The 14,574-nt window shown below is 43.4% G+C and overlaps 1 protein-coding gene across 6 annotated transcripts in view; it reads left to right on the forward strand.

Moving 5' to 3' along the window:
• DCL4 (dicer-like 4) overlaps positions 1 to 14,574 on the forward strand; it is a 147,962-nt gene that overhangs the window by 31,764 nt on the left and 101,624 nt on the right. The gene's annotated exons all lie outside the window — the stretch shown is intronic.

The raw sequence follows: 14,574 nt of genomic DNA on the forward strand, positions 1-14,574 counted from the left end.
TGCATGCCTTGGTCTTTACTCTTGGCCTTCTTTCTGATCAAAATCATTCAACTTTCTTAGTAGGAACCCACTGAAACGACTGTTTAGGCAAACACTTTGACCCTGCACTCATCTGAACTGTTTGTGGGGGAGATGATAGATCCAAAGTTTTGTCTCCTGCAAGAGCCTTAAAAAACTGATTCATGTGACCACTTAAAGTGTCATATGATCTAATCTCCATCATTTGTTCAACCGGCTGGTTCACCCTGGGTAATAGGTTAGTCTAACCTCGATTGGGTCTGAATTGGCCTTAGATTGCTCTTTCATTGCCAAGTGTGTACCCTGCACCGGTTCAGAGTTTACCCCTCACTTGACCGCTTCGATAAAGTTGGACCCACTCTCCTTAATCAATTTACTTTCAAAAGTTTTTGAAAAACTTTCTTTTTCTTGACAAACTTCTGGTTCACTTCCGGATTTTGGCTGTTCACCTTCCCATAGTAATAAACTGTTGAATCTGTCAGTTTTTCTTTATTTTAGTGCCGCAGGGGCACATATGCAATTTTATCTTTTTATTATTAGAGTGGGTTGCCCTAATATAAATACTAAAAAGACTGGTGCCGCCAGCGATAGTTTTGACTTCAAATCTCCTCTCTTCTCTGCTCTCACTGTTCTGAATCTTTACCATGTTTTTACCAAGAAAACATGGTATCAGAGTGACAGATATGTGATTTGGAGCAGTGTAACCAGCCTTTTTCTCTCCAGATTTTTTTTTCCTGTCTACTGTGGACCGAATCCAAGAAAGGGTGCATCGGGTTGATGTTAGGAAACTGCCTAACTCAGGGCTCTTCGAGGGAGCCAACCTCCTGAATTCGATAGTAGGGAAGAGAGAGAGAGAGAGAGAGAGAGAATGCCGAAAGATTCATCCTTTATTTCCCCCGTGTCTGACTATTTATACTGTTTTACAGAGCTCCTTACATTCTTTAATTCCTTTCTGTTAAAACTTCTGCAAGTGGACGGTTAGTTAGCTGAGTTGTTGTGCTGATGTGGCCTTCTCTTGTAGAGCTGACTAACTGTCTTCTGTTGTCTGTTTCAGCGGTTTTAACAATCCCTCCCTACCTTGCCCTCAAGGTCTAATGTGGGAAAATTTGATTGCAGATCCAAGTAAGATTCCCAGGTTGCATCTTCTTCTGGGAGTTTAGACCAAACAACTAGTGCTTCTGGGATGACTTTTCCGCCATGTCGCACCCATCTGAAATCAATGATGCGAGCTGGCTCAGTCTGCACTTGTCCTTCATCTGAAAATGTGGGAAGAGTAGTACTTGTAATGACTCCTGGCTTCGGCCCTTTCTTCAGTAAGGAGATATGGAATACAGGGTGTAACTTTGATGTTGCCTGGAGGTCCAGTTTGTATGCCACAGACCCTATTGTCTCAAGGATTTTAAATGGTCCAAAATAGCGCGGGCTGAGTTTGTTCCACTGTCGGCTTGCTACTGAAATTTGTTTGAAAGGATGTAATTTGAGAAATACCTAATCACCGAGTTCATATTGGACATTCTTGTGATGTTTATCATAAGTGCGCTTCATCCATTGTTGTGCTTGCAAGAGATGATTTCTCAGCTCCTTTAACACCTCATCTTGTTGTATCAATTGTTCTTCTAAGGCTGCTACTGTAGTGGTCCCTTTTTCATAAGGAAGTAGAGGGGGAGGGTCCTGACCATATAGAGCTCTAAAGGGCGTCATCTCGGCAGCGCTATGGAAAGTAGTGTTGTACCACCACTCAGCCCAGTGGATCCACTTCATCCATTGTCTTGGTTGATCTCCCGTGAAGCATCTCAGATATGTTTCAAGACTCTTGTTAACCGCCTCTGTTTGCCCATCAGATTGGGGGTGGTAGCTAGTTGATTTGAAGAGTTTAACCTCATGCAGACGAAAAGGTTCAGCCCAGAAACGGCTCATAAAAATAGGGTCCTCGTCGGACACAATTGAGTTGGGGAGCCCATGAAGGTGCACAATTTCCCGGAGGAACAATTCAGTAACTGTGACTGCTGTAAATGGGTGTGATAGAGGTAGGAAATGACTGTATTTCGTCAATCTATCTACTACCACAAGGATAACCGTTGTACCGGCAGAAACGGGCAATCCCTTGATGAAATCCTTTGATATATCATCCCAGACTTGGGTTGGGATTGGGAGTGGTTGCAAGAGGCCTGCTGGTGTTGTAGTAGCTGACTTATTTTGTTGGCATACTGCACACTTGGCTATGAAGTTCTGAATGGAGGTACGCATGCCTTTCTAATGGAATTGTGTGGCGATGTGTTTTTGTGTTCGTAGGATGCCGGAGTGACCACTTGTGGGCGAGGCATGGAATAATTCAAGGAGCTTCCTGAGATGTGCAGAATTTGCTGGGATGGATTTGCCAATACTTGGGCCTTCAATTGCTGTAACTCCATATGGGAGTGGTCTTCTTTTTGAAGCTGATCCATGAGTGGAGATGTTGGGGAAGATACTAGTAGCTGAAATGATTGTAGGTGCTGTGAGAGGGCGTCGGCCACCCGGTTAGTAGCCCCTGCTTTGTACTCAATTGTGTAGTCGTACCCCAATAGTTCGGATATCCACTGTTGTTGTTCTAGTGATAGGACTGCTTGTTCTAACAAGAACTTCAAACTTTGATGGTCAGTCCGAATTATGGACTGTCTATCGAGCAAGTAGGATCGCCAATGCTGTACTGCTAAGACCACTGCAATTAATTCTCGTTCATAAACTGATTTGGCCTACTTTTGTGATGTTAAGGCCTTGCTGAAAAAGGCTAGTGGTTTGCCTTCTTGCATGAGGACAGCCCCAACACCTTGATCGGAGGCATCACATTCAGTGATGAAGTCTTTTGTGAAATCGGGTAGTGCTAATGTTGGAGGTGTCGAAACAGTATGCCTCAATTGCCCAAAAGCTTGTTGGGCCTGGGCTGACCAGTGAAAGGCATCTTGTTTCAGTAATCGGGTCAAAGGGGGCAGCTATTAGGTTGTAGTTTTTGATGAAGCGACAATAATACCCTGTCAGGCCCAAGAAGGCCCTCAATTCTTTCACATTTTTGGGTTGCGGCCAGCCCAATATACTGGAGATTTTATCCGGGTCTGCTGCTACAGTTCCATTTTCTACAACGTCCCAAGTAATGTACTTGGTTTTGTCCAAAGGAGCACTTGGACTCTTTAGCGAACAACTGATGGGCCTTAAGTGTTGTGAGGGTGACTTGTAGATGATTTAGATGTTCCTCCCAGTTGGGGCTATAGACCAAAATGTCATCAAAGAAAATAAGAATGAACTTACGTAAATATGGCCGGAATATGTCATTCATTAAGGTGATGTAGCTAGGGCAGAGTTTCTAGCTGCAGTATATGGGGTTGAGAAGGCCAAAGAGCTAGGGATTAGTAGACTAATCATCGAGGGAGACTCAAAAGCTGTGATAAAATGGCTACAAAAAGGGGAAGGAGTGACCTGGCAACTGATGAATGATTTCAGAATGTTCAAACGGATGTCTAGAAATATGTCTATTCAGGTGGGTTGGGTTAGGAGATCGGCCAACAGCTTGGCTGATAGCTTAGCAAAGCAAGGGGTTCAAAGAATAGAGATGTTTTGGGCACTTTTGTAATGCTGTCTTGGGTCAGCTTCTATGCTGATTTCTTTGTAACTTGTTGTATATTAAAGCTTCTTAATTAATGAAAATTTTCAGAGTTAATGATCAAAAAAAAATTTCATTCATTAAGGCTTGAAATGTTGCTGGAGCGTTGGTCAACCCAAATGGCATGACCAAGAACTCGTAGTGGCCATCATCATGTGTCCTGAAAGCCGTTTTGTGAACATCCTCCCTATGTACCCTTATCTAATGATATCTAGCTCATAAATATAATTTTGAGAATATGCTGGCCCGACTAAGTTCATCAAGCAATTCATCAATGATTGGTATTGGAAATCGGTCCTTAATGGTGATATTGTTAAGGGTCCTATAATTAATACAAAATTGCCACGTCCCGTCCTTCTTTTTGACTAATAATACCGGTGAGGAGAATGGGCTATGGCTGGGCTGTATTATTCCTTTCTCAAGCATATGTTGAACTTGCTTCTCGATTTCAAATTTTTGAAAATAAGGGTATCGGTAAGGTCTTGCATTGGTTGGGGTGGCTCTTGGCATGAGAGGAATGCGATGGTCATGCTCTCGGGGTGATGGAAGCTCTTGGGGTTCTTTGAACACGCTGCCATATTGCTGGAGGAGTTGTCGTAGGCGGCTTTGGTAGTCTCCCGACCCATTTGAGTTGCTGTTAGCTAAGGATGGGTAGGTCCAATTTGAGTCCATGTGCATGAATATGGGTTGATCCGGATCTCCCATTTGCTTTGTTAGTGTTGCAAGACTGATGGGCCTTGGACCCTTGCATGTTTGCCCTTGTAGATGGACTGTAGAGTTCCTCAATGTGAAGTCCATGGTGAGACGAGCCCAGTCACAGATCACGGGGCCTGTCTTAACCACTGAATGCCTAGCACCACGTCTGCTCCACTGTGACAAAGGGGATGTAATCTGAAGAGCTATACTTGAAGTAGCAAGGAAGAGAAGAGAACCACAGAACTGAAGAGAATGTCGAACTGTACTATCCAGTCGACCAGTCCTTTATTTATAGATGAATATAGTACAAGGTACAAGAAATTACTGGGATGCCCTTGATTAGTGATGGGACACCCAGATGACTTAAATCATTAAACAGGATTAGGCCCATTAACACAGGCCTAGTTACAAGACAAGTTAAACATAAGAATGGGCTAATAAGAACTCTTATCAGCCGAGCATCACTCTAACATTCTAACACTCCCCGTCAAGCTAAGCATGAATATCAATCATGTTTAGCTTGCCAAGTATGTCCCTGAACTTCATTGATGCCAGCCCTTTAGTTAATACATCTGCAATCTGCATCTCTGATGGAGTATAAGGCACACAAAGTTCTCCTGAAATAATTCTCTCTCTGACAAAGTGTCGATCAATTTCAATATGTTTTGTCCTGTCATGCTGCACAGGATTGTTGGCAATGTTGATAGCAGCTTTATTATCACAATACAGCTTGAGAGGACCCTCAGTCTTGATACCAAGCTCATTAAGGAGAGTCCTGAGCCATAAGAATTCAGCAACCCCGTGTGCCATAGCCCGGTATTCTGCTTCTGCACTTGATCTAGCCACAACATTCTGCTTCTTACTACGCCATGTGACTAGGTTTCCTCCCAAGAATGTACAGTAACCTGAGGTTGATTTTCTGTCTCCAACGGACCCAGCCCAATCAGCATCAGTATAGGCTTCAATTTCAAGTCTGGTGTTTTTTCTGAATAGAATTCCTTTCCCTGGGCAAGTCTTCAAGTATCTGAGGATTCTTTCCACTGCTCTCATATGAGGGGTCTTTGGTGAGTGCATGAATTGACTGACAACATGCACTGCATAGGCAATGTCTGGCCGAGTAAGGGATAAGTATATCAATTTTCCTACCAACTTTTGGTACCTTTCCTTATCACAGTATTCCTCACCCATTGATTCTTGTAATCCATGGCTTGGTTCTATTGGAGTGTCTGCTGGCCTGCACCCCATCATGCTTGTTTCCTCTAGGAGATCTAGCACATACTTTCTTTGACATATGTAGATTCCTTCTCTTGATCTAGCAACTTCAATTCCAAGAAAGTATCTCAGATTTCTCAGGTCTTTGATCTCAAATTCTGAGGCTAAGAATTCCTTCAGCCTCTTCATCTCTTTCACATCATTTCCAGTAATCACCATATCATCCACATACACAATGAGTGCTGTAAGTTTGTCATCCTGTCTCCTTATAAACAATGTATGATCTGCACTGCTCTGAGTGTACCCTACTTTCTTCATGGCCAAAGAAAGTCTCTCAAACCATGCCCGGGGAGATTGTTTCAAACCATATAATGCTTTCCTTAGTTTACATACCTTCTTTCCAACATCATATCCAGGTGGGGGTTCCATGAATACCTCTTCATGAAGATCACCATTTAGGAAGGCATTCTTCACATCCAGCTGATGAAGTTCCCAAGAGAATTTTGCTGCTAGTGACAGTAGAACCCTGATTGTGTTGAGCTTTGCTACTGGGGCAAAGGTTTCCTTGTAGTCAATTCCTTCCTTTTGTGTAAATCCCTTTGCCACAAGTCTGGCCTTGTACCTCTCAATTGACCCATCTTCCCTGTGCTTTCCTGTGAATACCCACTTGCACCCAACAGTGCCTTTCCCTTCTGGCAGGTCCACCAATTCCCATGTCATTGCTTTCATTAGGGCTTTCATCTCCTCATTCATGGCTTCTTTCCACCTTGAATCAGATGCCGCCTCTGAATACCTGGAAGGGACACATACAGAGGAAAGAACAGACACAAAGGAATGATAGGCAGGGGATAAGTGTGAGTAAGAAACATAATCGGCTATGGGATGCTGAGTGGTACAAGAACGAACAGGCTTACGGAGAGCAATAGGTAGATCCAAATCTGAATTGAGTGAATCAGAATTACCTTGGATTGCAGAGACAGATTGATCTGAGTTCAACTGGTTGCAATCATGAGGTTGAGGGGCCTTCTTCCTTCTACTGTATGTAAGTATCTCTTTCTCTTGTTTACTGGAACCTTCAGAAGCATCAGCCGAATCTGGAGAAGCAACTGGCACAGTGGAAGTCTCACTAGGTTGACCCGGAATGTTACAGCTAGTAGTAGTGGAAGGTGATGAAATGGGGACAAAAAAGAAGGGAGAATTAGAATCCTCTTCCAACCCACTACTCTCCCCCTGAAGAGGATTCTGAGAAGACTGGAAATAGGGTTGAGACTCAAAAAAGACTACATCCCTAGTGACATTTTTTCTTGGAGACAGGATCATAACACTTATACCCCTTCTGCGTAGGAGAGTACCCCAAAAATATTCCCTTTGTAGCCTTAGGATCCAGCTTGGTCTTCTTTGGATCTTTCACATGTATGAAGCATGTACAACCAAAAACCCGCGGGGGAAGAGGAAATTCTGGAAGAGTGGGACACAAAACAGAGAAAGGGGTCTTCATACCCAGTACCTTAGATGGCATCCGATTTATCAGGTATGATGCAGTGAGAACAGCTTGAGATCAATATTGCTTGGGCACATTGTGCTGGAAAAGAAGGGCTCGAGCTGTCTCCAATAGATGCCTGTTCTTGCACTCAGCAACCCCATTTTGCTGAGGGGCGTAAGCACATGATGATTGATATAACATGCCTGCATCTTCCATGAATGAGTTCAGGGATCTTTCAAAGTATTCAGCTGCATTGTTTGAACGGAATTGCTTGATCTTTTTATCAAATTGTGTTTCAACCATCTTGCAAAACATCATAGTTATCCGGGGAACTTCTTCACGTCCTTTCAACAGATAAATCCAAGTGCATAGAGAATAATGGTCAATAAAACTGATAAAGTAATGGAAGCCATCAATGGAAACAATGGGTGAAGGACCCCAAACATCAGAATGAACCAAATCAAAAGGGGCTTGAATTTCATTACTAGAAATTGGATACATTGATCTACATTGTTTTGACATTTGACACACATCACAAATTAAACTCTGACTCGGAATGCCCTTACATATTTTGGGAAACAACATTGCTAAGGAAGAAAAGGACAAATGACCTAGCCTAGCATGCCACAAGTGCAGCCTAGCTATTGGCTCCACACTTTCCGGACTAGTAGTAGAAGCTTGCAAGGCTGAGTTGACATCTTCATCAAAATAGTAGAGGCCCCCATACTCATGACCACTCCCAATCGTTCTCCTCGTCAATCTGTCCTGGAAGACACAATGAGAAGGAAAGAAAGTTATACTGCAGTTCAAGTTTTTTGTAAGCTTTGAAACAGACAACAAATTTGAGGTAAGACTAGGAACATGTAGGATTGATTTAAGAGAGAGATCCTTGCTTAGGTCAACCACCTCCTTTCCAGAGATGGTGGAGAGGGACCCATAAGCTACTCTCATCTTATCCTGGCCAGACAACAAATGATATGTGGAGAATAAGGAGGACATATGTGTCATATGGTCAGTGGCTCCGGAATCAATCACCCAAGAGGTAGAATTAATGGAACTAGATGCACTAAATGCAGAGGTTGTACCTGATTTGGCAAGAGAGGTGGAAGCTAAAGAATTGTTCTTCAGACGGGCTAATGCCCGACTGAGAACCTCTACCTCACTAGCTGTGAAGCCCAAAGTACTTGGTCCAGAGGAGTCGGCAGCCTGCCTTACGGTGGAAGATGACACTATCTGAATACTCTGTGAGTTGTCACTACTGTTGTTGGTGGCAAGATTCCCACTTGCTGTGTGGCCTTTATGTTGCCTTTTGTCCTTTCTCAGAGCAGCTGGCTTCAGATGAGGGTACAGGACCCAACATTTCTCCTTTGTGTGTTTCTCACCACCACAATGTGTACACTTGAGGGACTTCTTGTCTGAAAATCTATTCCCCTTAGTGGAGACTAAGGATGAATGTTCTCCAGGTAGTTCTGTTGACTGTCTGGGAGTCAACTTGCATCTCCTTTCTCCTTACTTCTTCATTCCTCACCAGGTAGTAGACATGGTGAAGTTCAGGTAATTCATCTCTCCCTAGAATCTGTGACCTTATACCTTCATATACAGGGTCAAGACCCGCCAGAAACTTGAAGGCTCTACCCTCCTCATTCTGCTTATCATGCCTCCCCTTATCATTAGCATTTTCCCAATCCAAAATCAAATGGTGGTCAAACTCTTCCCAGAGGCCTTCCAGTGTTGCAAAGTAGGTTGCCACGGACATGTCTCCTTGCCTTAGGGCTGCAATGTCTTGGTTCAGCCTGTAGATTCTAGCATTGTTCTTTTTCTGGCCATATGTCTTAGATACTTTCTCCCAAATTTTAGCAGCTGTGGGGAAGTGATGAACAGTTCTGGCCACCCTAGGAGTCATAGAGGCCAGCAACCAAGACATGACTGTGGCATTTTCCTTGCGCCACACGGTGTATTCAGGACTGCCAATTTCTGGTTGTTTCTTGTCTCCATCCAAATAGCCTGTGAGCTCACGAGAGGTAATGAACAACATTGCTGAGACAGACCACTCTCTGAAGTTATACTCATCTAGCAGCACACTTGTAATCTGCAAGCTGTGCAGATTAGGGTTTTCCAGGTTTGAGGACCTTGTAACAGGTCTGTTATCTCTAGAGGAAACTTCACCGGATAGTGAGGACATCCTGACTTCAGTTCAAGAGTTGTTCACAGTGCTGTAGGTGGTTCTGTTTAGGACTGGCCGAAGTGGTCACAGTGTTCATAGTGCTGGTAGAAGTGTTCACAGTTCGGGTACTGTGCAGTGCTGTTTAGGACTGGTCGAAGTAACTAAACCAGTTCACAGTGCTAGTAACTGAAGCTAACTGAAGTAACTGTGCAGTGCAGTAACTGAAGTTCACAAAGTAGGACTGATAACCGGCCTGAAGAGAATCTGTAACTGAAGTTACCACAGTCCTGCCCAAGTCTTGCTGGGGCACGAAGCTGCAACTGTAGAGAAGGCTAAGTCTTTGCCACTTGTTCTGTGCAAGTCTTGCTGGAGCACAAAGCTGCAACTATAGAGGAAGCTCTCCCCCTTTCGGCTAGTGCTAGGATTGCTGAAATCAGTCCTCAACTAGGTTTGTCCTATACAAACCTCTCTTAGTAGCCCAATAGCTACTATTTGCTGGAGATAATCTAGTAGGACATCTACTTCTGGGTCTTACTTCCCTTGAGTCCTACAACCAAGAGAAACCCTAGGTTCGAACTTGCTTTACTCTCTTACACTCCTAGGTCTTCATTGCAGCAACCTAGAAAAGGAAGAGAGAAGACGAAAAGACAGCAAGAGAAAAGAGTGCGCCTGTTGAAACCAGGAAGGAGCTAATGCTCTGATACCATGTAATCTGAAGAGCTATACTCGAAGTAGCAAGGAAGAGAAGAGAACCACAGAACTGAAGAGAATGTCGAATTGTACTATCTAGTCGACCAGTCCTTTATTTATAGATGAATATAGTACAAGGTACAAGAAATTACTGGGATGCCCCTGATTAGTGATGGGACACCCAGATGACTTAAATCATTAAACAGGATTAGGCCCATTAACACAGGCCCAGTTACAAGACAAGTTAAACATAAGAATGGGCTAATAAGAACTCTTATCAGCCGAGCATCACTCTAACATTCTAACAGGGGATATAGGTCCACTGAAAACTGGTGACCCTGAACCTTTAGTGGTAAGCCCACGCATATACTATTGCAAGATAGGCTATTACCGTTGGCCACATGTTCCGTAAAACCCATTGTTAGTTGAACCGGGAGTCCTATTTTATCCACCAAGACTTGAGTTATGAAGTTAAGGGAACTTCCACTGTCTCTGAGGATTGACACGTGGCGCCCTTGGATTAACCTGACTCTCATTGTTTGCGGGGACGCAAGTCTCGTAAGGGCTTGTAGAGTTATTTCAGGTGTCTCATTGGGTTGTATTTCCCACCCGGGGTCAGATTCCCCGCAACTGGTGAAGTCGTCTTCCTCTTCGGTCTCTGTTTGAAGGAGAAATGCTTCTTGTTTCTTGCACTGATGGCTGGTCCGAATTTCTCTTCATAGTTGTAGCAGAGTCCTTTGTCTCTGTGGGCTTGCATTTCGGCCCAGGTTAGCCGTTTGAAGGGAATCGATGGGTCTGAACTCAGTATTCCTTCCTCCTTGTCCGGTGCTGCTGTCTTGGTTATTGGACCCCATGGCCGATGTACCCTTCTTGCTCGAGCAAACTTGTCTACATACAGTCTTGCTAGTGCTGCCACGTTTGTGATCGAAGTAGGCTGCATCGCCTTTACTTCTAGTCGTAGTTCTTCCTTCAAGCTGCCGGCGAAGCTTCCAACTAGCGCCTTTTTGTCCACCCTTGGACTCACACGGCCAGTTTTTTGAAATCTATCTGGTAATCTTTAATGGATCCCACCTGCCGGAGTCTTGCAAGATTCTCATTGTGATCTTAGAACCTGGATGATCCAAAACGGATGGTCATGGTATCGGTGAAGTCTGCCCAAGATTGACGAGGGTGCCCCCGTCGGTACCACTGATACCATAGGATAGCTTCCCCCTCAAGATGCATCGAAGCTAGAGCCACCTTGTCTTTCCCATGTGTCTCATGGTAATTGAAATATCGCTTGACTCTAAGAATCCAGGGAGTCAAGTTGCTGCCTGAGAAGATGGGGAAGTCGACTTTTGCTGCTCTCATTGCCGCCGGCCCTGTTCTACAGCTGTTTTCATTGCTGTGCTCTTCTTTGCTTCCTCTGCTGTTGTTCATTGACATCTGCTCCAGCCGATTGAAGAGGGCGGTGAAACCTTCCTTCATTTCTTTGAGGTCTGATGACATTTGATGGATCTCTACTTCCATCTGGTCTACCCGGGCATCTACTGATGTTGTCCTTGTGTTGGTCATGCTGGCTTTGATACCAACTTGTTAGGAAACTGCCTAACTCAGGGCTCTTCGAGGGAGCCAACCTCCTGAATTCGATGGTAGGGGGGGGGGAGAGAGAGAGAGAGAGAGAGAGAGAGAGAGAGAGAGAGAGAGAGAGAGAGAGAGATTCATCCTTTATTTCCCGTGTCTGACTATTTATACTGTTTTACAGAGCTCCTTACATTCTTTAATTCTTTTCTGTTAAAACTGCTGCAAGTGGACTGTTAGCTGAGCTGTTGTGCTGATGTGGCCTTCTCTTGTAGAGCTGACTAACTGTCTTCTGTTGTTCTTGTTAAGTTGACTGTTTTTATGTATTGTTGGTTCGTCTGATAAGTGTACATGTTAGTTTGTATTGGGTTTTAAGCTGTTAGGTACTGGGCCTTTGTTATTGGGCCTAAGTCTGTTTAGTGTTTTAAGCGGTCTGGGTGTCCCATCACTAATCAGGGGCATTCCAGACATTTCATGTAACACTGTATTGTAATCTACTATAAATAATAGTACTGTCGACTGGGTTACTTAGTTTGACATTCTCAGCACTTGTTTGCCTTCACCTCTCTTCTACTACTTCAGCTACAATCTTTCAGCAAACAGTTCTGTTTCAGCGGTCTTAATAGTTGATCTAAGAAGATTTCCCATGTATTTATTCCTTTTCCCTCTTGGTCGTGTGCCAAGAAAACACCAAGGGAAGGGAAGCCAAATGCTGTGAAGGTGGTCACCTGTTTTTCCTCTCATCTTTGTGGATCGAATGATCCTTCTGTACCCAGGTAAGTGGGTTCTGTAGGTCTGATGACCTGTGGCTGCTGTGAGGTTGTGTTTTCTCAGCCTGTTTGGATCGAGTGGTCCTTCTTTGTGCCCTGAAAGGTGGGCTGTTGAGGTCTGAATGCTCTGTAACTGCTGTGGCAGCAGTTTTTCCCCTTGTTATTTGTTATAAACTGCAGTAGTTGTGTGGAAAAAATCCAGTGAATTGTGTGGTAAAAATCTGGTGAATTGCTTACTTGTAGGGACTGTTCAGACCTGAACTTGATCTGTTTTGCCTCTGAAACTGGTTCAGTAGTGTTTTAGTCTGAGAAAAGGTACTGTTGTGTGATCAGATATAACTGCTGTGTGAGAACAAGAACAGAATTGTGCCTAAATTGTTACTGAACTAAGAACTGTGACTGAACTAAGAATAAGTATATTGACTGAACTGTGAGACTGACTGAACTGAGAACAAGTACCTTGACTGAACTGAGAGCAAATACCATGTCTGACTGAACTGAGAACAAGTACCTTGACTGAACTGAGAGCAAATACCATGTCTTCTGAGGATTAGTGTGACCTCTTGTCAAAGTGGAATGAATGGAGAATTTGACATGAGTTTTCCCATGGCTGTGATCCCCTTTGATGGTCTTAATTACCTAGAATGGTCAAGGGGAATCAAGCTTTACATAACTGCAAGGGGAAAAGTGGGGTTTATTAATGGTAAAGTCAAAGAATCGAAAGTCTGGAGGTGTAGAACATGATAGGTGGGACCAGGAAAACAACATGATGTCATGGCTGTTATTGCCCATGCTGCAACAAGTGAGAAAGACCTTCATATGGGCAAAAACAACTCATGAGATTTGGGTGCAAGCTAAATCTACATATTCAGAACAATGACATTATGCCAAAATCTATCAGTTGCAAGCTGCCTCCTCAACTTGTAAGAAGGGGGAGGGGAGTCTCTCTGTTTACTATTCAGATTTGACCTCTATTTGAAAAGAATTTGACCATTATTAGAATATAGACTGGAAACGTGATGCAGATGCTAAAGCCTATAAGTCTTTGGTTTCCCAGCAATGGGCTTTTTTTTTTTTTTTTTAATCAGCAAAGATTTTATTAATAACAGAGAAGTATTGAATTACAATAGTTATAGGTTGCAGTAATGCATTAACCCAATCTGCAAACACATACAAACAGTTACAGTTCTGCCCAGTATAAGGTAGATCTATTTGTCCCTTGTTTTGCTAGGGTATCTGCAAAACCATTTGCAGTCCTTTTGACCCAACCAAACTGAGAGTTGAGCCTCCTTGCGAGTATGCCAATTTCTCTGAAGATAAATTTGAGCTTCCAAGGTGACAATGTGATGCTTTTATCCCAAGGAATGACCAGTAGTGAGTCTCCTTCTATTTCTAAATCTGTTGTTCCAATCTGCTCAGCCATCTTTAGACCTTGAAGTAGAGCTAGAGATTCAGCCTGTATTGGGTCACCTATACCTATTGGTCCTGAAAAGAGTGCCACAACTTCACCTAGATGATTTCTAACCACACCCCCTATACCTGCCCTTCCTGGGTTACCAAAAGAACTCCCATCAAAGTTTAGTTTTAGTTTGTTCAGTGCAGGTGGCTTCCATTTCGCTCTCACAACTTCTTTGGGTACACCTGTTTGTGCTATTTCAGTCCAGCTTCTTAGAATCTTGTTCGTGGAGAAGTTTTTGAATAGCTCCATGGTCATCACACAATGTACAGTTCTGATTTTTAAGGCTTCAAAGACTTCCTCCTTTGATTTAATTTTTTCAGAGAAGAGTCTTTGATTTCTTTCCTCCCATATAGTCCATACTATAGCAACTCTTATTGCCTTCCATAAGCACTTTCCTCTTTTCTTTTGTTGCCTTAGGAAGGAGGGGCTGAATAGACTTACCACATTCTGTGGGGGAGCCCATCTGCATCCAAAGAGAGAACAAACAATTTCCCAAATGCAAGAAACAAAGGAGCAAGATAAAAGTATGTGGGGTAGGGTTTCACCACAATCCTTACAAAGGACACACACATGAGGAGAGAGGGATTTGTTTGTCCTTCTTTTTTAGCGTAGGGGTATTTCTGTCTTTATACATTGATTGATGTTGATGATTTGTAGTTTTGTGTTGGAATATGTGCTCTTAACTTAAGTAAGGGCACATAGGTCTTTTCAGTCATGTTTTAATAATAATAATATAAATACTTACTGGCCGACTAGGAGAAGTCAAGTTGACTATATCAGTTCGAACCAGAATTCTCTCTTCTCTCTTTCTCTCTCTCTCTCTCTCTCTTTCTCTATCACCTTTTCTTCTACCTAACTGAACTCAATCAGGCCGAACTCTAAGGCAGA

The sequence above is a fragment of the Nelumbo lutea genome, chromosome 8, assembly GCF_056320005.1.
Source record: "Nelumbo lutea isolate HS-2025 chromosome 8, American lotus-T2T, whole genome shotgun sequence".
Taxonomy (NCBI): domain Eukaryota; kingdom Viridiplantae; phylum Streptophyta; class Magnoliopsida; order Proteales; family Nelumbonaceae; genus Nelumbo; species Nelumbo lutea.